Here is an 8,708-nt window from a genome sequence, read left to right on the forward strand (position 1 = left end):
AAAAACAGTCAGCTTAAACAACCCTATTTTAGTGTTTTCGTGTCTCACATTTATTTGCAAGTTAAGCACAAGAATTTATTGTTATGGAACGTATCGAGACGAAACAAAAATTTGAGGTCTACTAAAAAGTGAACAAACGGCGGCTCACTCATTCGTTTATTCTTTCAGATTATCTTCTTGTTCCAGTAAGCCTAAGAAATCGTAGTTCAGTGTTTTCGTGTCTCACATTTATTTGCAAGTTAAGCACAAGAATTAATGCTATGGAACGTATCGAGACAAAACAGAACTTCGACAGTTGTATTAAAATGGGAACAAAAGACGAGGAACTCAACCATTGATTTTCCAGATTATCTGCTTGTTCCAAAAGACCCAGAAAAACCATTAAAAAAACAGTCAGCCTAAACAACCTTATTTTAGTGTTTTCGTGTCTAACATTTATTTGCAAGTTAAGCACAAGAATTAATGCTATGGAACGTATCGAGACAAAACAGAACTTCGACAGTTGTATTAAAATGGGAACAAAAGACGAGGAACTCAACCATTGATTTTCCAGATTTTCTGTTTGTTCCAAAAGACCCAGAAAAACCATTAAAAAAACATTCAGCCTAAACAACCTTATTTTAGTGTTTTCGTGTCTCACATTTATTTGCAAGTTACGCACAAGAATTTATTGTTATGTAACGTTTCGAGACGAAACAAAACTTCGACAGTTCTACAAAAAGTGAACAAAAGACGGCGCACTCATTCATTGATTTTCCCAGAGTATCTGCTGGTTCCAAAAGACCCAGAAAAACCATTAAAAAAACAGTCAGCCTAAACAACCCTATTTTAGTGTTTTCGTGTCTCACATTTATTTGCAAGTTAAGCACAAGAATTTATTGTTATGGAACGTATCGAGACGACACAAAAATTTGAGTTCTACTAAAAAGTGAACAAAAGACGGCGAACTCAACCACTGATTTTCCAGATTATCTGCTTGTTCCAAAAGACCCAGAAAAACCATTAAAAAAAGAGTCAGCCTAAACAACCTTATTTTAGTGTTTTCGTGTCTAACATTTATTTGCAAGTTAAGCACAAGAATTAATGCTATGGAACGTATCGAGACAAAACAGAACTTCTACAGTTCTATTAAAATGGGAACAAAAGACGGCGCACTCATTCATTGATTTTCCCAGAGTATCTGCTGGTTCCAAAAGACCCAGAAAAACCATTAAAAAAACAGTCAGCCTAAACAACCTTATTTTAGTGTTTTCGTGTCTCACATTTATTTGCAAGTTAAGCACAAGAATTTATTGTTATGGAACGTATCGAGACGAAACAAATATTTGAGTTCTACAAAAAAGTGAACAAAAGACGGCGAACTCAACCACTGATTTTCCAGATTATCTGCTTGTTCCAAAAGACCCAGAAAAACCATTAAAAAAAGAGTCAGCCTAAACAACCTTATTTTAGTGTTTTCGTGTCTAACATTTATTTGCAAGCACAAGAATTAATGCTATGGAACGTATCGAGACAAAACAGAACTTCTACAGTTCTATTAAAATGGGAACAAAAGACGGCGAACTCAACCATTGATTTTCCAGATTATCTGCTTGTTCCAAAAGACCCAGAAAAACCATTAAACAAACAGTCAGCCTAAACAACCTTATTTAAGTGTTTTCGTGTCTCACATTTATTTGCAAGTTAAACACAAGAATTTATTATTATGTAACGTATCGAGACGAAACAAAACTTCGACAGTTCTATTTAAACGAGAACAAAAGATGGCGCACTCATTCATTGATTTTTCCAGATTATCTGCTTGTTCCAAAAGACCCAGAAACACCCTTCAAAAAACAGTCAGCCTAAACAACCCTATTTTAGTGTTTTCGTGTCTCACATTTATTTGCAAGTTAAGCACAAGAATTTATTGTTATGGAACGTATCGAGACGAAACAAAAATTTGAGGTCTACTAAAAAGTGAACAAACGGCGGCTCACTCATTCGTTTATTCTTTCAGATTATCTTCTTGTTCCAGTAAGCCTAAGAAATCGTAGTTCAGTGTTTTCGTGTCTCACATTTATTTGCAAGTTAAGCACAAGAATTAATGCTATGGAACGTATCGAGACAAAACAGAACTTCGACAGTTGTATTAAAATGGGAACAAAAGACGAGGAACTCAACCATTGATTTTCCAGATTATCTGCTTGTTCCAAAAGACCCAGAAAAACCATTAAAAAAACAGTCAGCCTAAACAACCTTATTTTAGTGTTTTCGTGTCTAACATTTATTTGCAAGTTAAGCACAAGAATTAATGCTATGGAACGTATCGAGACAAAACAGAACTTCGACAGTTGTATTAAAATGGGAACAAAAGACGAGGAACTCAACCATTGATTTTCCAGATTATCTGTTTGTTCCAAAAGACCCAGAAAAACCATTAAAAAAAACAGTCAGCCTAAACTACCTTATTTTAGTGTTTTCGTGTCTCACATTTATTTGCAAGTTAAGCACAAGAATTAATGCTATGGAACGTATCGAGACAAAACAGAACTTCTACAGTTCTATTAAAATGGGAACAAAAGACGGCGAACTCAACCATTGATTTTCCTGATTATCTGCTTGTTCCAAAAGTCCCAGAAAAACCATTAAAAAAACAGTCAGCCTAAACAACCTTATTTTAGTGTGTTCGTGATTGACATTTATTTGCAAGTTAAGCACAAGAATTTATTGTTATGTAACGTTTCGAGACGAAACAAAACTTCGACAGTTCTACAAAAAGTGAACAAAAGACGGCGCACTCATTCATTGATTTTCCCAGAGTATCTGCTGGTTCCAAAAGACCCAGAAAAACCATTAAAAAAACAGTCAGCCTAAACAACCTTATTTTAGTGTTTTCGTGTCTCACATTTATTTGCAAGTTAAGCACAAGAATTTATTGTTATGGAACGTATCGAGACGAAACAAAAATTTGAGTTCTACTAAAAAGTGAACAAAAGACGGCGAACTCAACCACTGATTTTCCAGATTATCTGCTTGTTCCAAAAGACCCAGAAAAACCATTAAAAAAAGAGTCAGCCTAAACAACCTTATTTTAGTGTTTTCGTGTCTAACATTTATTTGCAAGTTAAGCACAAGAATTAATGCTATGGAACGTATCGAGACAAAACAGAACTTCTACAGTTCTATTAAAATGGGAACAAAAGACGGCGAACTCAACCATTGATTTTCCTGATTATCTGCTTGTTCCAAAAGTCCCAGAAAAACCATTAAAAAAACAATCAGCCTAAACAACCTTATTTTAGTGTTTTCGTGTCTAACATTTATTTGCAAGTTAAACACAAGAATTTATTATTATGTAACGTATCGAGACGAAACAAAACTTCGACAGTTCTATTAAAACGAGAACAAAAGATGGCGAACTCATTCATTGATTTTTCCAGATTATCTGCTTGTTCCATAGGACCCAGAAACACCCTTCAAAAAACAGACAGCCTAAACAACCTTATTTTAGTGTTTTCGCGTCTCACATTTATTTGCAAGTAAAGTATAAGATTTAATTTTTTTGGAACCTATCGAGACGAAACAAAAATTTGAGATTATCTGCTTGTTCCAAAAGACCCAGAAAAACCATTAAAAAAACATTCAGCCTAAACAACCTTATTTTAGTGTTTTCGTGTCTCACATTTATTTGCAAGTTACGCACAAGAATTTATTGTTATGTAACGTTTCGAGACGACACAAAACTTCGACAGTTCTACAAAAAGTGAACAAAAGACGGCGCACTCATTCATTGATTTTCCCAGAGTATCTGCTGGTTCCAAAAGACCCAGAAAAACCATTAAAAAAACAGTCAGCTTAAACAACCTTATTTTAGTGTTTTCGTGTCTCACATTTATTTGCAAGTTAAGCACAAGAATTTATTGTTATGGAACGTATCGAGACGAAACAAAAATTTGAGTTCTACTAAAAAGTGAACAAAAGACGGCGAACTCAACCACTGATTTTCCAGATTATTTGCTTGTTCCAAAAGACCCAGAAAAACCATTAAACAGCCTAAACAACCTTATTTTAGTGTTTTCGTGTCTAACATTTATTTGCAAGCACAAGAATTAATGCTATGGAACGTATCGAGACAAAACAGAACTTCTACAGTTCTATTAAAATGGGAACAAAAGACGGCGAACTCAACCATTGATTTTCCTGATTATCTGCTTGTTCCAAAAGTCCCAGAAAAACCATTAAAAAACAGTCAGCCTAAACAACCTTATTTTAGTGTTTTCGTGATTGACATTTATTTGCAAGTTAAGCACAAGAATTTATGCTATGGAACGTATCGAGACAAAACCGAACTTCGACAGTTCTATTAAAATGGGAACAAAAGACGAGGAACTCAACCATTGATTTTCCAGATTATCTGCTTGTTCCAAAAGACCCAGAAAAACCATTAAAAAAAGAGTCAGCCTAAACAACCTTATTTAAGTGTTTTCGTGTCTCACATTTATTTGCAAGTTAAACACAAGAATTTATTATTATGTAACGTATCGACACGAAACAAAACTTCGAGTTATATTAAAACGAGAACAAAAGATGGCGCACTCATTCATTGATTTTCCCAGAGTATCTGCTGGTTCCAAAAGACCCAGAAAAACCATTAAAAAAACAGTCAGCCTAAACAACCTTATTTTAGTGTTTTCGTGTCTCACATTTATTTGCAAATTAAGCACAAGATTTTATTTTTATGGAACGTATCGGGACTAAACAAAAATTTGAGATTATCTGCTTGTTCCAAAAGACCCAGAAAACACATTAAAAAAACAGTCAGCCTAAACAACCCTATTTTAGTGTTATCGTGATTGACATTTATTTGCAAGTTAAGCACAAGAATTTATTGTTATGGAACGTATCGAGACGAAACAAAAATTTGAGTTCTACTAAAAAGTGAACAAAAGACGGCGAACTCAACCACTGATTTTCCAGATTATCTGCTTGTTCCAAAAGACCCAGAAAAACCATTAAACAGCCTAAACAACCTTATTTTAGTGTTTTCGTGTCTAACATTTATTTGCAAGCACAAGAATTAATGCTATGGAACGTATCGAGACAAAACAGAACTTCTACAGTTCTATTAAAATGGGAACAAAAGACGGCGAACTCAACCATTGATTTTCCTGATTATCTGCTTGTTCCAAAAGTCCCAGAAAAACCATTAAAAAACAGTCAGCCTAAACAACCTTATTTTAGTGTGTTCGTGATTGACATTTATTTGCAAGTTTAGCACAAGAATTTATGCTATGGAACGTATCGAGACAAAACCGAACTTCGACAGTTCTATTAAAATGGGAACAAAAGACGAGGAACTCAACCATTGATTTTCCAGATTATCTGCTTGTTCCAAAAGACCCAGAAAAACCATTAAAAAAAAAGTTAGCCTTAACAACCTTATTTTAGTGTTTTCGTGTCTAACATTTATTTGGAAGTTAAGCACAAGAATTAATGCTATGGAACGTATCGAGACAAAACAGAACTTCGACAGTTGTATTAAAATGGGAACAAAAGACGAGGAACTCAACCATTGATTTTCCAGATTATCTGTTTGTTCCAAAAGACCCAGAAAAACCATTAAAAAAACAGTCAGCCTAAACTACCTTATTTTAGTGCTTTCGTGTCTCACATTTATTTGCAAGTTACGCACAAGAATTTATTGTTATGTAACGTTTCGAGACGAAACAAAACTTCGACATTTCTACAAAAAGTGAACAAAAGACGGCGCACAAATTCATTGATTTTCCCAGAGTATCTGCTGGTTCCAAAAGACCCAGAAAAACCATTAAAAAAACAGTCAGCCTAAACAACCTTATTTTAGTGTTTTCGTGTCTCACATTTATTTGCAAGTTAAGCACAAGAATTTATTGTTATGGAACGTATCGAGACGAAACAAAAATTTGAGTTCTACTAAAAAGTGAACAAAAGACGGCGAACTCAACCACTGATTTTCCAGATTATCTGCTTGTTCCAAAAGACCCAGAAAATCCATTAAAAAAACAGTCAGCCTAAACAACCTTATTTTAGTGTTTTCGTGTCTAACATTTATTTGCAAGTTAAGCACAAGAATTAATGCTATGGAACGTATCGAGACAAAACAGAACTTCTACAGTTCTATTAAAATGGGAACAAAAGACGAGGAACTCAACCATTGATTTTCCTGATTATCTGCTTGTTCCAAAAGTCCCAGAAAAACCATTAAAAAAACAGTCAGCCTAAACAACCTTATTTTAGTGTTTTCGTGATTGACATTTATTTGCAAGTTAAGCACAAGAATTTATGCCATGGAACGTATTGAGACAAAACAGAACTTCTACAGTTCTATTAAAATGGGAACAAAAGACGAGGAACTCAACCATTGATTTTCCTGATTATCTGCTTGTTCCAAAAGTCCCAGAAAAACCATTAAAAAAACAGTCAGCCTAAACAACCTTATTTAAGTGTTTTCGTGTCTCACATTTATTTGCAAGTTAGACACAAGAATTTATTATTATGTAACGTATCGAGACGAAACAAAACTTTGACCGTTCTATTAAAACGAGAACAAAAGATGGCGCACTCATTCATTGATTTTTCCAGATTATCTGCTTGTTCCAAAGGACCCAGCAACACCCTTCAAAAAACAGACAGCCTAAACAACCTTATTTTAGTGATTTCGCGTCTCACATTTATTTGCAAGTAAAGTATAAGATTTAATTTTTTTGGAACCTATCGAGACGAAACAAAAATTTGAGATTATCTGCTTGTTCCAAAAGACCCAGAAGAACCATTAATCAAACAGTCAGCCTAAACAACCTTTTTTTGGTGTTTTCGTGTCTCACATTTATTTGCAAGTTAAACACAAGAATTTATTATTATGTAACGTATCGAGACGAAACGAAAATTTGAGATTATCTGCTTGTTCCAAAAGACCCAGAAACACCCTTCAAAAAGCAGACAGCCTAAACAACCTCATTTTAGTGTTTTCGTGTCTCACATTTATTTGCAAATTAAGCACAAGAATTTATTGTTATGGAACGTATCGAGACGAAACAAAAATTTGAGATTATCTGCTTGTTCCAAAAGACACAGAAAAAACATTAAAAAAACAGTCAGCCTAAACAACCTTATTTTAGTGTTCTCGTGTCTCACATTTATTTGCAAGTTAAGCACAAAAATTTATTGTTATGGAACGTATCGAGACGAAACAAAAATTTGAGTTCTACTAAAAAGTGAACAAAAGACGGCGAACTCAACCACTGACTTTCCAGATTATCTGCTTGTTCCAAAAGACCCAGAAGAACCATTAATCAAACAGTCAGCCTAAACAACCTTATTTTAGTGTTTTCGTGTCTCACATTTATTTGCAAATTAAGCACAAGAATTTATTGGTATGGAACGTATCGAGACGAAACAAAAATTTGAGTTCTACTAAAAAGTGAACAAAAGACGACGAACTCAACCACTGATTTTCCAGATTATCTGCTTGTTCCAAAAGACCCAGAAGAACCATTAATCAAACAGTCAGCCTAAACAACCTTATTTTAGTGTTTTCGTGTCTCACATTTATTTGCAAGTTAAACACAAGAATTTATTATTATGTAACGTATCGAGACGAAACGAAAATTTGAGATTATCTGCTTGTTCCAAAAGACCCAGAAACACCCTTCAAAAAGCAGACAGCCTAAACAACCTCATTTAAGTGTTTTCGTGTCTCACATTTATTTGCAAATTAAGCACAAAAATTTATTGTTATGGAACGTATCGAGACGAAACAAAAATTTGAGATTATCTGCTTGTTCCAAAAGACCCAGAAAAACCATTAAAAAAAACAGTCAGCCTAAACATCCTTATTTTAGTGTTCTCGTGTCTCACATTTATTTGCAAGTTAAGCACAAAAATTTATTGTTATGGAACGTATCGAGACGAAACAAAAATTTGAGTTCTACTAAAAAGTGAACAAAAGACGGCGAACTCAACCACTGATTTTCCAGATTATCTGCTTGTTCCAAAAGACCCAGAAGAACCATTAATCAAACAGTCAGCCTAAACAACCTTATTTTAGTGTTTTCGTGTCTCACATTTATTTGCAAATTAAGCACAAGAATTTATTGGTATTGAACGTAACGAGACGAAACAAAAATTTGAGACTATCTGCTTGTTCCAAAAGACCCAGAAAAACCATTAAAAAAACAGTCAACCTAAACTACCTTATTTTAGTGTTTTCGTGTCTCACATTTATTTGCAAGTTACGCACAAGAATTTATTGTTATGTAACGTTTCGAGACGAAACAAAACTTCGACAGTTCTACAAAAAGTGAACAAAAGACGGCGCACTCATTCATTGATTTTCCCAGAGTATCTGCTGGTTCCAAAAGACCCAGAAAAACCATTAAAAAAACAGTCAGCCTAAACAACCTTATTTTAGTGTTTTCGTGTCTCACATTTATTTGCAAGTTAAGCACAAGAATTTATTGTTATGGAACGTATCGAGACGAAACAAAAATTTGAGTTCTACTAAAAAGTGAACAAAAGACGGCGAACTCAACCACTGATTTTCTAGATTATCTGCTTGTTCCAAAAGACCCAGAAAAACCATAAAAAAAAGAGTCAGCCTAAACAACCTTATTTTAGTGTTTTCGTGTCTAACATTTATTAGCAAGCACAAGAATTAATGCTATGGAACGTATCGAGACAAAACAGAA

This window comes from Drosophila bipectinata, chromosome 4 (assembly GCF_030179905.1).
Source record: "Drosophila bipectinata strain 14024-0381.07 chromosome 4, DbipHiC1v2, whole genome shotgun sequence".
In the NCBI taxonomy this organism is placed as follows: Eukaryota; Metazoa; Arthropoda; class Insecta; order Diptera; family Drosophilidae; genus Drosophila; species Drosophila bipectinata.